Raw genomic sequence first — 15,000 nt, forward strand, 5'->3', positions numbered from 1 at the left:
ACGAGAGCCCACTGGTGGGCGAGAAAGGCAGACCCAAGCAGTATGCCAGGTGAGCACCTATCTGGCTAACTAGGCACAGCGCCACGAGTGCCTACAGAGCTGAACGAGCTGGAAGCACCCACGCAGTAAGGGTAGGCACACCCACGCTGAAAGGGTTGACGGCTGAGTGGTGAGCACAGAGGTGTGCGCCTAAGCACAGCGCATGGAGTGTCCACGAGTCATCCCAGGAAAAGCACAACCAAGCAGTATGAGCCTGGAGGGAAACGAGTAGCGCGCCTAGGCACCTCGCTGTGAGTGCCAACGGGTTGAACGAGCTTGGCACAACCACGTGGCATGGGTGGCGAGCACCGAGGTGTGCGACTAGGCAGAACACATCGATGGTCTACGGGTCAGCCAAAGCAGGCCCACACCGACGCGTTGGCATGACGCCTTACCCAAATCACGTACCTCAGCCTCGTCCCAACCTGGTGCCCAACCTTCCCAATTATGTTTCATGGCTTAAAACACCTGACATTCCTGAGTGACACCTGTTGGGTGTCAAACTAACCCACATCTGGCCTCATCACGACCCATACCACCTAAATGCACAATGTTGCATCCTTGGGTGCCTCACCACCACACGAAAGGTTGAAGGCAAGGAGCCTCGAGGGCCGGCGGGATGAACGAGCAATGCAAACCCACGCAGCATATGTTGAGGGCCCCATTGTGTGCACCTAGGCACACGGTGCCACGTTGGCCTACGCGTAGCCCGAGCAAGGCAAACCCGCACAGTTTTGCTGGTGGACGCCGAGGTGTGCACCTAGGTACACGGCATCGTGAAGCCCTGCCGGTCGCCGAGATAGGGACACCCAAAATGTACGCCTGGTGTGCTCGCAGGTGGGTGCCTAGGCACAACGAAACAAGGGCCTCCAAGTTGCCCGAGCTGGGAACACCCGCGCGGTATGGGTGGCGAGCATTAAGCTGTGCGCCTAGGCACAATGCATCAACGGTCCACAAGTACGCCGAGACGAGGCACACCCGTGCAGTATGCGTCGTGAGCACTAAGTTATGTGCCTCGGCACAACGCATCGAGGGACCACAAGTCAGCCGAGGTAAGGAAAACCATTGGAGTATGGGATGAGGGCTCCGCGGTGTGCGCCTAGGACCACGGCGCCGCGGAGGCGTGAGGGTTGCCCCATCAAGTCACACCCACGCAGTTTGCAAGGTGGACACCGAGGTATGCGCCTAGGCAAACGGGGTCGCGAAGGAGAACGGGCTGACCGGCTAGGCACACCCACGCAGTATGCCTGGTGGGCACCGAGGTGCGTGCCTAGGCCCACGGTGGGATGAAGGCCAACGGGTTGCCTGAGCTGGGAACACCCACGAGGAATGCCAGGTGGGCACCGAGGTGTGCGCCTTGGAACAGCGCATCTAGGGTCCACGGGTCAGCCCGAGCAAGGCAACCCCACGCAGTATGGGTTGAGAGCTTCGTCGTGTGCGCCTAGGCACCACGGCGACGTGATGGCTTGCGGGTTGCCCGAGCAAGGCCAAACCACGCAGTTTGCCTGGTGGGTAGCGAGGTGTGCTCCTAGGCACGTGGCGTCGAGCTGTGCGACTTGACTGAGCGCATCGAGGGTCCACGGGTAAGCCAGAGCAGCCCACAACCACGCTTTGGCAGCACGCCTAACACAAATCACATAACTCAGCCTCGTCCCAACCTGTTGCCCACCCTTCCCAATTATGTTTCATGGCTTAAAACACCGGACATTCCTGAGCAATACCTGTTGGGGGTCAAACTGGCATACATTTGGCCTCATCACGACCCCAGCCACTTCAGTGCATAATGTTGCATCCTAGGGTGCATCACCACCACACTCAAGGTTGAAGGCAGGGAACCCTCGAGGGCCGGTGGGATGAATGAGCAAGGCAAACCCACGCAGCATGGGTTGAGGGCTCCATGGTGTGCACCTGGGCACACTGTGCCACGTTGGCCTCTACTCGTAGCCCGAGCAAGGCACAACAGCACAGTTTGCCTGGTGGGCACGGAGGTGTGCACCTAAGTACACGGCATCGCGAGGGCCTATCGGGCGCCGAGCAAGGCACACCCAAGCAGTATGCCATGTGTGCACCAAGCGGTGTGCCTATGCACAACGCAACAATGGGCTCCAGGTTGCCGGAGCTGGGAACACCCGCGCGGTATGGGTGGTGAGCACTAACATGTGCGCCTAGGCAAAATGGGTCGACGGTCCACAAGTCAGCCGAGGCGAGGCACACACGTGCAGTATGCGTGGTGAGCAATAAGCTGTTTGCCTCGGCACAATGCATGGAGGGACCACAAATCTGCCGAGGTAAGGCACAACATTGCAGTATGGGTTGAGGGCTCCGCGGTGTGCGCATAGGCACACGGTGCCGCGGAGGCGTACGGGTCGCCCTATCAAGACACACCCGCGCAGTTTGCCAGGTGGGCACCGAGGTGTGCGCCTAGGCAAAGGGCGTCGCGAAGGAGTACGGGCTGACCCGCTAGGCACACCCACGCAGTATGCCTGGTCGGAACCGAGGTGGGTGCCTAGGCCCGAGGTGGGATGAAGGCCAACGGGTTGCCTGCGCTGGGAACACCCGCGAGGTATGCCACGTGGGCACCGAGGTGTGCGCCATGGAATAGCGCGTCTAGGGTGCATGGGTCGGCCAGAGCAAGGCAACCCAACGCAGTATGGGTTGAGGGCTTCGTCGTGTACGCCTAGGCACACGGCGACGTGATGGCTTGCGGGTTGCCCGAGAAAGGCACAACCACGCAGTTTGCCTGGTGGGCAGCGAGGTTTTCTCCTAAGGCACTTGGGGTCGAGCTGTGCGACATGACAGAGCGCATAGAGGGTCCACGGGTAAGCCAGAGCAGGCCACACCCACGCTTTAGCATCAAGCCTAGCGCAAATCACATACCTCAGCCTCGTCCCAACCTGTCGTTTCCCACCCTTCCCAATAATGTTTCATGGCTTAAAACACCAGACATTCCTGAGGGACACCTGTTGGGGGTCAAACTAGCATACATTTGGCCACATCACGACCCAAGCCGCTTCAGTGAACAATGTTGCATCCTAGAGTGCATCACCACCACACGCAAGGTTGAAGGCAAGGAACCTCGAGGGCCGGTGGGATGAACGAGCTAGGCAAAACCCACGCAGCATGGGATGAGGGCTCCATTGTGTGCACCTAGGCACAAGGCGCCACGATGGCAAACGCGTGGCCCGAGTAAGGCGCACCTGCCCAGTTTACCGGACACCGAGCTGTGCACCTAGGTACACGACATGGCGAGGACCTGCCGGTCGCCGAGCTAAGCACACCCAAGGAGTATGACATGTGTGCACCAAGGCGTGTGGCTAGGCACAACGCAACAATGGGCTCGAGCTTGCCAGAGCAGGGAACACCCGCGCGGTATGGGTGGTGAGCACTAAGTTGTGCGACTAGGCACAAAGCGTCGACGGTCCACAAGTCAACCGAGGCGAGGCACACACGTGCAGTATGCGTGGTGATCAATAAGCTGTTTGACTCGACACAATGCATCGAGGGACCACAAGTCTGCCGTGGTAAGGCACAACATTGCAGTATGGGTTGAGGGCTCCGCGGTGTGCGCCTAGGCACACGGTGCCGCGGAGGCGTAGGGGTTGCCCTATCAAGACACACCCACGCAGTTTGCCAGGTGGGCACCGAGGTGTGCGCCTAGGCATATGGCATCGCGAAGGAGTACGGGCTGACCGGCTAGGCACACCCACGCAGTATGCATGGTGGGCACCGAGGTGTGTGCCTACGCCCACGGTGGGATGAAGGCCAACGGGTTGCCTGAGCTGGGAACACCCGCGAGGTATGCCACCCGGGCAACGAGGTGTGCGCCACGGCATAGCGCGTCTAGGGTGCATGGGTCGGCCAGAGCAAGGCAACCCAACGCAGTACGGGTTGTGGGCCTCGTCGTGTAAGCCTAGGCACACGGCGACGTGATGGCTTGCGGCTTGCCCGAGCAAGGCACAACCACGCAGTTTTCCTGGTGGGCAGCTAGGTGTGCTCCTAGGCACGTGGCGTCGAGCTGTGCGACATGACAGAGCGCATCGTGGGTCCACGGTCAAGCCAAAACAGGCCACAACCACGCTTTCGCAGCATGCCTAGCACAAATCACATACCTCAGCCTCGTCCCAACCTGTTTCCCACCCTTCCCAATTATGTTTCATGGCTTAAAGCACCAGATATTCCTGAGTGACACCTGTTGGGGGTCATACTGGCATACAGTTGGCCTCATCACTACCCAAGCCACTTCAGTGCACAATATTGCATCATACAGTGCATCACCACCACGCGCAAGGTTGAAGGCAGGGAGCCTCGATGGCAGGTAGGATGAACGAGCTAGGCAAACCCACGCAACATGGGTTGAAGGCTCCATGGTGTGCACCTAGGCAAACGGTGCCACGATGGCATTCGCGTAGCCCGAGCAAGGCACACCTGCACAGTTTGCCTGGTGGACAACGAGGTGTGCACCTAGGTACACGGCATCGAGAGGGCCTGCCGGTCGCCGAGCTAAACACACCCAAGCAGTAAGACGTGTGAACTATGGTGTGTGGCTAGGCACAACGCAACAATAGGCTCCAGGTTGCCCGAGATAAGAACTCCCGCGCGGTATGGGTGGTGAACACTTAGCTCGGCGCTTGTGCCCAACGCGTTGACGGTCCACAAGTCAGCCGAGGCAAGGCACACCCGCGCAGTATGCGTTGTGAGCACTAAGCTGTTTGCCTCGGCACAACGCATCGAGGGACCACAAGTCTGCTGAGGTAAGGCACAACATTGCAGTATGGGTTGAGGGCTCCGCTGTGTGGGCCAAGGCACACGGTGCCGCGAAGGCACACGGGATGCCCCATCAAGACACACCCACGAAGTTTGCCAATTGGGCACCGAGGTGTTCGCAAAGGCAAAAGGCGTCGCGATAGTACGGGCTGACCGGCTGGGAAAACCCACGCGGTATGCCTGGTGGGCACCGAGGTGTGTGCTTAGACCCACGGTGGGATGAAGGCCAACAGTTTGCCTGAGCCGGGAACACCCGCGAGGTATGCCAGGAGAGCACCGAGGTGTGAGCCATGGAACAAGGCATCTAGGGTCCACGGGTCAGCCCGAACAAGGCCACCCCACGCAGTATGGGTTGAGAGCTTCGTCGTGTGCGACTAGGCACACGGCGACGTGATGCCTTGCGGGTTGCACGAGCAAGGCACAACCACGCAGTTTGACTGGTGGGCAGCTAGGTGTGCTCCTAGGCACGTGGCGTCGAGCTGTGCGACATGACGGAGCGCATCGTGGGTCCACGGTAAAGCCAAAGCAGGCCGCACCCATGCTTTGGCAGCACGCCAAGCACAAATCACATACCTCAGCCTCGTCCCGACCTGTTTGCCCACCCTTCCCAATTATGTTTCATGGCTTAAAACACCAGGCATTCCTGAGTGACACCCGTTGGGGGTCAAACTAGCATACGTTTGGCCTCAACACGACCCAAGCCAACTCGGTGCACAACGTTGCATCCTGGAGTGCATCACCACCACAAGCAAGGTTGAAGGCAGGGAGCCTCGAGGGGGGGTGGGACGAACGGGCTAGGCAAACCAACGCAACATGGGTTGAAGGCTCCATGGTGTGCACCTAGGCACACGGTGCCAAGATGGCGTTCGCGTAGCCAGAGCAAGGCACACCTGCACAGTTTGCCTGGTGTACACCGAGGTGTGCACCTAGGTACACGGCATCGAGAGGGCCTGCCGGTCGCCGAGCTAAGCACACCCAAGCAAGTATGCCATGTGTGGACTAAGGTGTGTGGCTAGGCACAACGGAACGATGGGCTCCAGGTTGCCCGAGATGAGAACACCCGCTCGGTATGGGTGGTGAGCACTGAGCCGAGCGCCTGGGCACAATGCGTCCACGGCATACAAGTCAGCCGAGGCAAGGCACACCCATGCAGTACGTGTGGTGAGCACTAAGCTGTTTGCCTCGGCGCAACGCATCGAGGGACCACAAGTCTGCTGACGTGAGGCACAGCATTGCAGTATGGGTCGAGGGATCCGCGGTGTGCGCCGAGGCACAAGGTGCGGCGGAGGCATACGGGTTGCCCCATGAAGGCACACCCACGCCATTCGCCAGGTGGGCACCAAGGTGTGCGCCTAGGCATCGCGAAGGAGTACGGGCTGACCGCCTAGGCACACCCACGCAGTGTGCCTGGTGGTCACCGTGGTGTGTGCCTAGGCCCTCGGTGGGATGAAGGCCAACGGTTTGCCTGAGCTGGGAACACCCGCGAGGTATGCCAGGAGAGCACCGAGGTGTGAGCCATGGAACAAGGCATCTAGGGTCCACGGGTCAGCCCGAACAAGGCAACCCCACGCAGTATGGGTTGAGGGCTTCGTCCATTGCGCCTAGGCACACGGCGACGTGATGGCTTGCGGGTTCCCCGAGCAAGGCACAACCACGCAGTTTGCCTGGTGGGCAGCTAGGTGTGCTCCTAGGCACGTGGCGTCGAGCTGTGCGACATGACAGAGCGCATCGTGGGTCCACGGTAAAGCCAAAGCAGGCCGCACCCATGCTTTGGCAGCACGCCAAGCACAAATCACATACCTCAGCCTCGTCCCAACCTGTTTGCCCACCCTTCCCAATTATGTTTCACGGCTTAAAACACCAGACATTCCTGAGTGACACCCGTTGGGGGTCAAACTAGCATACGTTTGGCCTCAACACGACCCAAGCCAACTCAGTGCACAACGTTGCATCCTGGAGTGCATCACCACCACAAGCAAGGTTGAAGGCAGGGAGCCTCGAGGGGGGGTGGGACGAACGGGCTAGGCAAACCAACGCAACATGGGTTGAAGGCTCCATGGTGTGCACCTAGGCACACGGTGCCAAGATGGCATTCGCGTAGCCCGAGCAAGGCACACCTGCACAGTTTGCCTGGTGGACACCGAGGTGTGCACCTAGGTACACGGCATCGGGAGGGCCTGCCGGTCGCCGAGCTAAGCACACCCAAGCAGTATGCCATGTGTGCACTAAGGTGTGTGGCTAGGCACAACGCAACGAAGGGATCCAGGTTGCTCGAGATGAGAACACCCGCTCGGTATGGGTGGTGAGCACTAAAGCCGAGCGCCTGGGCACAATGCGTCCACGGCATAAGAGTCAGCCGAGGCAAGGCAAACCCATGCAGTATGCGTGGTGAGCACTAAGCTGTTTGCCTCGGCGCAACGCATCGAAGGACCACAAGTCTGCTGACGTAAGGCACAACATTGCTGTGTGGGTTGAGGGATCCGCGGTGTGCGTCGAGGCACAAGGTGCCGCAAAGGCATACGGGTTGCCCCATCAAGGCACACCCACGCCATTCGCCGGGTGGGCACCAAGGTGTGCGCCTAGGCATCGCGAAGGAGTACGGGCTGACCGCCTAGGCACACCCACACAGTGTGCCTGGTGGTCACCGAGGTGTGTGCTTAGGCCCTCGGTGGGATGAAGGCCAACGGTTTGCCTGAGCTGAGAACACCCGCGAGGTATGCCAGGTGGGCACTGAGGTGTGCGTCATGGAACAACGCATCTAGGGTCCATAGGTCAGCCCGAACAAGGCAACCCCACGAAGTTTGGGTGGAGGGCTTCATCGTGAGCGCCTAGGCACACGACGACGTGATGGCTTGCAGGTTGCCCGAGCAAGGCACAACCACGCAGTTTGCCAGGTGGGCAACGAGCTGTGCGACTTGACAGAGCGCATCGAGGGTCCACAGGTAAGCCAGAGCGGGCCAGACCCACGCTTTGGCAGCACGCCTAGCTCAAATCACATACCTCAGCCTCGTCCCAACCTGTTGCCCACCCTTCCCAATTATGTTTCATAGCTTAAAACACCAGACTTTCCTGAGTGACTTCTGGTGGGGGTCAAACTAGCATACATTTGGCCTCAACACGACCCAAGCCACCTCAGTGCACAATGTTGCATCCTGGAGTGCATCACCACCACACGCAAGGTTGAAGGCAGGGAGCCTAGAGGGCAGGTGGGACGAACGAGCTAGGCAAACCCACGCAAGATGGGTTGAAAGCTCCATGGTGTGCACCTAGGCACACGGTGCCAAGATGGCATTCGCGTAGCCCGAGCAAGGCACACCTGCACAGTTTGCCTGGTGGACACCGAGGTGTGCACCTAGGTACACGGCATCGAGAGGGCCTGCCGGTCGCCGAGCTAAGCACACCCAAGCAGTATGCCATGTGTGCACTAAGGTGTGTGGCTAGGCACAACGCAACGATGGGCTCCAGGTTGCCCGAGATGAGAACACCCGCTCGGTATGGGTGGTGAGCACCGAGCCGAGCGCCTGGGCACAATGCGTACCCGGCATACAAGTCAGCCGAGGCAAGGCACACCCAGGCAGTATGCGTGGTGAGCACTAAGCTGTTTGCCTTGGCGCAACGCATCGAGGGACCACAAGTCTGCTGACGTGAGGCACAACATTGCAGTATGGGTTAAGGGATCCGTGGTGTGTGCCTAGGCACAGGGTGCCGCGGAGGCATACGGGTTGCCCCAGCAAGGCTCACCCACGCAGTTCGCCAGGTGGGCACCAAGGTGTGCGCCAAGGCAATAGGCATCGCGAAGGAGTACGGGCTGACCGGCCAGGCACACCCACTCAGTATGCCTGGTGGTCACCGAGGTGTGTGCCTAGGCCCTCGGTGGGATGAAGGCCAACGGGTTGCCTGAGCTGAAAACACCCGCGAGGTATGCCAGGTGGGCACTGAGGTGTGCGTCATGGAACAGCGCATCTAGGGTCCATAGGTCAGCCCGAACAAGGCAACCCCACGAAGTTTAGGTTGGGGGCTTCATCGTGTGTGCCTAGGCACACGGCGACGTGATGGCTTGAAGTTTGCGCGAGCAAGGCACAACCACGCAGTTTGCCAGGGGGGCAGCGAGGTGTGCTCTTATGCACGTGGGGACGAGCTGTGCGACTTGACAGAGCGCATCGAGGGTCCACAGGTAAGCCAGAGAAGGACACACCCACGCATTGGCAGCACGCCTAGCTCAAATCACATACCTCAGCCTCGTCCCAACCTGTTGCCCACCCTTCCCAATTATGTTTCATAGCTTAAAACGCCAGACTTTCCTGAGTGACTTCTGGTGGGGGTCAAACTAGCATACATTTGGCCTCAACAAGACCCAAGCCACCTCAGTGCACAATGTTGCATCCTGGAGTGCATCACCACCACACGCAAGGTTGAAGGCAGGGAGCCTAGAGGGCAGGTGGGACGAACGAGCTAGGCAAACCCACGCAAGATGGGTTGAAAGCTCCATGGTGTGCACCTAGGCACACGGTGCCAAGATGGCATTCGCGTAGCCCGAGCAAGGCACACCTGCACAGTTTGCCTGGTGGACACCGAGGTGTGCACCTAGGTACACGGCATCGAGAGGGCCTGCCGGTCGCCGAGCTAAGCACACCCAAGCAGTATGCCATGTGTGCACTAAGGTGTGTGGCTAGGCACAACGCAACGATGGGCTCCAGGTTGCCCGAGATGAGAACACCCGCTCGGTATGGGTGGTGAGCACCGAGCCGAGCGCCTGGGCACAATGCGTACCCGGCATACAAGTCAGCCGAGGCAAGGCACACCCAGGCAGTATGCGTGGTGAGCACTAAGCTGTTTGCCTTGGCGCAACGCATCGAGGGACCACAAGTCTGCTGACGTGAGGCACAACATTGCAGTATGGGTTGAGGGATCCGTGGTGTGTGCCTAGGCACAGGGTGCCGCGGAGGCATACGGGTTGCCCCAGCAAGGCTCACCCACGCAGTTCGCCAGGTGGGCACCAAGGTGTGCGCCAAGGCAAAAGGCATCGCGAAGGAGTACGGGCTGACCGGCCAGGCACACCCACTCAGTATGCCTGGTGGTCACCGAGGTGTGTGCCTAGGCCCTCGGTGGGATGAAGGCCAACGGGTTGCCTGAGCTGAAAACACCCGCGAGGTATGCCAGGTGGGCACTGAGGTGTGCGTCATGGGACAGCGCATCTAGGGTCCATAGGTCAGCCCGAACAAGGCAACCCCACGAAGTTTAGGTTGGGGGCTTCATCGTGTGTGCCTAGGCACACGGCGACGTGATGGCTTGAAGTTTGCCCGAGCAAGGCACAACCACGCAGTTTGCCAGGGGGGCAGCGAGGTGTGCTCTTATGCACGTGGGGACGAGCTGTGCGACTTGACAGAGCGCATCGAGGGTCCACAGGTAAGCCAGAGAAGGACACACCCACGCATTGGCAGCACGCCTAGCTCAAATCACATACCTCAGCCTCGTCCCAACCTGTTGCCCACCCTTCCCAATTATGTTTCATAGCTTAAAACACCAGACATTCCTGAGTGACTTCTGGTGGGGGTCAAACTAGCATACATTTGGCCTCAACACGACCCAAGCCACCTCAGTGCACAATGTTGCATCCTGGAGTGCATCACCACCACACGCAAGGTTGAAGGCAGGGAGCCTAGAGGGCAGGTGGGACGAACGAGCTAGGCAAACCCACGCAAGATGGGTTGAAAGCTCCATGGTGTGCACCTAGGCACACGGTGCCAAGATGGCATTCGCGTAGCCCGAGCAAGGCACACCTGCACAGTTTGCCTGGTGGACACCGAGGTGTGCACCTAGGTACACGGCATCGAGAGGGCCTGCCGGTCGCCGAGCTAAGCACACCCAAGCAGTATGCCATGTGTGCACTAAGGTGTGTGGCTAGGCACAACGCAACGATGGGCTCCAGGTTGCCCGAGATGAGAACACCCGCTCGGTATGGGTGGTGAGCACCGAGCCGAGCGCCTGGGCACAATGCGTACCCGGCATACAAGTCAGCCGAGGCAAGGCACACCCAGGCAGTAGGCGTGGTGAGCACTAAGCTGTTTGCCTTGGCGCAACGCATCGAGGGACCACAAGTCTGCTGACGTGAGGCACAACATTGCAGTATGGGTTGAGGGATCCGTGGTGTGTGCCTAGGCACAGGGTGCCGCGGAGGCATACGGGTTGCCCCAGCAAGGCTCACCCACGCAGTTCGCCAGGTGGGCACCAAGGTGTGCGCCAAGGCAAAAGGCATCGCGAAGGAGTACGGGCTGACCGGCCAGGCACACCCACTCAGTATGCCTGGTGGTCACCGAGGTGTGTGCCTAGGCCCTCGGTGGGATGAAGGCCAACGGGTTGCCTGAGCTGAAAACACCCGCGAGGTATGCCAGGTGGGCACTGAGGTGTGCGTCATGGAACAGCGCATCTAGGGTCCATAGGTCAGCCCGAACAAGGCAACCCCACGAAGTTTAGGTTGGGGGCTTCATCGTGTGTGCCTAGGCACACGGCGACGTGATGGCTTGAAGTTTGCCCGAGCAAGGCACAACCACGCAGTTTGCCAGGGGGGCAGCGAGGTGTGCTCTTATGCACGTGGGGACGAGCTGTGCGACTTGACAGAGCGCATCGAGGGTCCACAGGTAAGCCAGAGAAGGACACACCCACGCATTGGCAGCACGCCTAGCTCAAATCACATACCTCAGCCTCGTCCCAACCTGTTGCCCACCCTTCCCAATTATGTTTCATAGCTTAAAACACCAGACATTCCTGAGTGACTTCTGGTGGGGGTCAAACTAGCATACATTTGGCCTCAACACGACCCAAGCCACCTCAGTGCACAATGTTGCATCCTGGAGTGCATCACCACCACACGCAAGGTTGAAGGCAGGGAGCCTAGAGGGCAGGTGGGACGAACGAGCTAGGCAAACCCACGCAAGATGGGTTGAAAGCTCCATGGTGTGCACCTAGGCACACGGTGCCAAGATGGCATTCGCGTAGCCCGAGCAAGGCACACCTGCACAGTTTGCCTGGTGGACACCGAGGTGTGCACCTAGGTACACGGCATCGAGAGGGCCTGCCGGTCGCCGAGCTAAGCACACCCAAGCAGTATGCCATGTGTGCACTAAGGTGTGTGGCTAGGCACAACGCAACGATGGGCTCCAGGTTGCCCGAGATGAGAACACCCGCTCGGTATGGGTGGTGAGCACCGAGCCGAGCGCCTGGGCACAATGCGTACCCGGCATACAAGTCAGCCGAGGCAAGGCACACCCAGGCAGTATGCGTGGTGAGCACTAAGCTGTTTGCCTTGGCGCAACGCATCGAGGGACCACAAGTCTGCTGACGTGAGGCACAACATTGCAGTATGGGTTGAGGGATCCGTGGTGTGTGCCTAGGCACAGGGTGCCGCGGAGGCATACGGGTTGCCCCAGCAAGGCTCACCCACGCAGTTCGCCAGGTGGGCACCAAGGTGTGCGCCAAGGCAAAAGGCATCGCGAAGGAGTACGGGCTGACCGGCCAGGCACACCCACTCAGTATGCCTGGTGGTCACCGAGGTGTGTGCCTAGGCCCTCGGTGGGATGAAGGCCAACGGGTTGCCTGAGCTGAAAACACCCGCGAGGTATGCCAGGTGGGCACTGAGGTGTGCGTCATGGAACAGCGCATCTAGGGTCCATAGGTCAGCCCGAACAAGGCAACCCCACGAAGTTTAGGTTGAGGGCTTCATCGTGTGTGCCTAGGCACACGGCGACGTGATGGCTTGAGGTTTGCCCGAGCAAGGCACAACCACGCAGTTTGCCAGGGGGGCAGCGAGGTGTGCTCTTATGCACGTGGCGACGAGCTGTGCGACTTGACAGAGCGCATCGAGGGTCCACAGGTAAGCAAGAGAAGGACACACCCACGCATTGGCAGCACGCCTAGCTCAAATCACATACCTCAGCCTCGTCCCAACCTGTTGCCCACCCTTCCCAATTATGTTTCATAGCTTAAAACACCAGACATTCCTGAGTGACTTCTGGTGGGGGTCAAACTAGCATACATTTGGCCTCAACACGACCCAAGCCACCTCAGTGCACAATGTTGCATCCTGGAGTGCATCACCACCACACGCAAGGTTGAAGGCAGGGAGCCTAGAGGGCAGGTGGGACGAACGAGCTAGGCAAACCCACGCAAGATGGGTTGAAAGCTCCATGGTGTGCACCTAGGCACACGGTGCCAAGATGGCATTCGCGTAGCCCGAGCAAGGCAGACCTGCACAGTTTGCCTGGTGGACACCGAGGTGTGAACCTAGGTACACGACGTCGGGAGGTCCTGCCGGTCGCCGAGCTAAGCACACCCAAGCAGTATGCCATGTGTGCACTATGGTGTGTGGCTAGGCAGAACGCAACAATGGGCTCCAGGTTGCCCGAGATGAGAACACCCAATCGGCATGGGTGGTGAGCACTACGCACAGCGCCTGGGCACAATGCGTCCACGGCATACAAGTCAGCCGAGGCAATGCACACCCATGCAGTATGCGTGGTGAGCACTAAGCTGTTTGCCTCGGCGCAACGCAACGAGGGACCACAAGTCTACTGACGTAAGGCACAACATTGCAGTATGGGTTGAGGGATCCGCGGTGTGTGCTTAGGCACAAGGTGCCACGGAGGCATACGGGTTGCCCCATCAAGGCACACCCACGCAGTTTGCCTTCCGTGCCACGGAGGCATACGGGTTGCCCCATCAAGGCACACCCACGCAGTTTGCCTGAAGGGCACCAAGGTGTGCCGCTAGGCAAAAGGCATCGCGAAGGAGTACGGGCTGACTGGCTAGGCACACCCACGCAGTTTGCCTGGTGGTCACCGAGGTGTGTACCTAGGCTCTCGGTGGGATGAAGGCCAACGGGTTGCCTGAGCTGAGAACACCGGCGAGGTATGCCAGGTGGGCACTGAGGTGTGCGTCATGGAACAGCGCATCTAGGGTCCATAGGTCGGCCCGAACAAGGCAACCTTACGTAGTTTGGGTTGAGCTCTTCATCGTGTGCGCCTAGGCACACGGCGACGTGATGGCTTGCAGGTTGCCCGAACAAGGCACAACCACGCAGTTTGCCAGGTGGGCAGCGAGGTGTGCTCCTATGCACGTGGCGACGAGCTGTGCGACTTAACAGAGCACATCTAGGCAGCATGCCTAGCACAAATCACATACCTCAGCCTCGTCCCAACCTGTTTCCCACCCTTCCCAATTATGTTTCATGGCTTAAAACAACAGACATTCATGAGTGACACCTGTTGGGGGTCAAACTAGCATATATTTGGCCTCAACACGACCCAAACCACCTCAGTGCACAATGTTGCATCTTGGAGTGCATCACCACCACACGCAAGGTTGAAGGCAAGGAGGCTCCAGGGCCGGTGGGATGAACGAGCTAGGCAAAACCACGTAGCATGGGTTGAGGGCTCCATGGTGTGCACCTAGGCACATGGTGCAACGATGGCATAAGCGTAGCCCGAGCAAGGTACACCAGCACAGTTTGCCTGGTGGACACCGAGGTGTGCACCTAGGTACACGGCATCGCGAGGGCCTGTCAGTCGCCGAGCTAGGCACACCCAAGCAATATGCCATACGTGCACCAAGGTGTGTGCCTAGGCACAACGCAACAATGGCCTCCAGGTTGCCCGAGATGAGAACACCCGCGCAGTATGGGTGGTGAGCACTAAGCCGAGCGCCTGGGCACAATGCGTCCACGACATACAAGTCAGTCGAGGCAAGGCACACCCATGCAGTATGCGTGGTGAGCACTAAGCTGTTTGCCTCGGCGAAACGCATCGAGGGACCACAAGTCTGCTGAGGAAGGGCGCAACATTACCGTATGGGTTGAGGGCTCCGCGGTGAGCGCCTAGGCACACGGTGCCGCGGAGGCTTACGGGTTGCCCCATCAAGACACACCCACGTAGTTTGCAAGTTGGGCACCGAGGTGATTGTCAAGGCAAAAGGCGTCGCGAAGGAGTACAGCCTGACTGGCTGGGCAGACCCACGTAGTATGCCTGAAGGGGCACCGGGGTGTGCTAGGGCAGACCCACGCGGTATGTCTGAAGGGGAATCGAGTTGGGCGTCGAGTCCCACCGTGCCGCGAGTGCCTCCGGCTAGCCCGAGTGGGCCGCGGGTGGACGGACGACGGGACTCGGGGAGGGGCGGCTCGAGACGGGTCCATCGAAGGCAACTTGA

The 15,000-nt window shown here is 59.5% G+C and overlaps 1 pseudogene; it reads left to right on the forward strand.

Moving 5' to 3' along the window:
• The window catches only part of LOC148783644 (uncharacterized), a 20,916-nt pseudogene that overhangs the window by 31 nt on the left and 5,885 nt on the right, over nucleotides 1–15,000 (forward strand).

Source organism: Amborella trichopoda, chromosome 1 (genome assembly GCF_054954075.1).
Source record: "Amborella trichopoda isolate Santa Cruz 75 chromosome 1, AtrichopodaSantaCruz75HAP2 v2.0, whole genome shotgun sequence".
In the NCBI taxonomy this organism is placed as follows: domain Eukaryota; kingdom Viridiplantae; phylum Streptophyta; class Magnoliopsida; order Amborellales; family Amborellaceae; genus Amborella; species Amborella trichopoda.